The sequence below is a fragment of the Cyprinodon variegatus genome, unplaced genomic scaffold (genome assembly GCF_000732505.1).
Source record: "Cyprinodon variegatus isolate N-32 unplaced genomic scaffold, C_variegatus-1.0 Scaffold472, whole genome shotgun sequence".
Lineage (NCBI taxonomy): Eukaryota > Metazoa > Chordata > Actinopteri > Cyprinodontiformes > Cyprinodontidae > Cyprinodon > Cyprinodon variegatus.
Genome location: NW_015150925.1, coordinates 461,517 through 462,404, shown reverse-complemented (window position 1 = coordinate 462,404; position 888 = coordinate 461,517).

The window sequence follows — 888 nt, the reverse complement described above, 5'->3', positions numbered from 1 at the left end:
TAATCAGCCGCAGAACCAATTAGACAGGGGAGCAAGGAGCAAAGGAAAAAACCAAACCATCAGCGCCAAGATCATGACTCTATGCACTCTCCCTGGAATCTCTCCACCAAAAAAATAAATGCTCAAGTGTTCATGGTTTTATTATAACTGGTTTTAACAGAAATATTCTGGTGAAGGTTGTCAGTCATCCAGGTCCAAGTCATTCCAAAAACAATTAAAAGCAATCCACTGGACCTCACCCGACCAACCTTTCAGACACATAGACTGGTATGGTAATGGGTGGACCCGTTCATCCGTTTCTATTTGCATGTTTTCTACACCAAAACAAGGTATTGTTGGGCTGCTGGATAAAACCTGGAACTCAACGCTATTTCTGACATTTTGAACTGAAAAAGCTTCCTGGATGGAAGAGAAACGTCTTCAAACTTGGAAACAAAGTTCAGTGGATTGATTTTAACTTTTTGGAACAGAAATATTGTTTTATCAGCCTATGCTGATGATGTTGTTGTTTTTATAAAAGATCAACAAGATGTCAATATAGTAAATAATGTCAACAATAAGTTCCACCTAGCCTGCCGATCAGCAGCTTTCCGCATGCAGTTCCTGCAGAAATACTTGGCAGGATCTAGAGAAACCATGTGGAGAGACGTGGCCAGTTGTATTCTCAGGCTCATTCTCAGGGAAGCGGCTCTTCCAGCCGTCGTATTTCCGAATTCTCCCGAGTGGTGCACGACTTTATACGTGTCACTTAAGTGAATGTGATTGGTTGATTATCAAGGGGGGGGGATTGTTGTGACAAGTTTGGTTGTGGCCGGTTTGTCGGAAGGATCTTGCTAACCAGTTAGCAACTTAGTGCTAGTAGGTTCCCAATGGGAAATTCCATTGGGA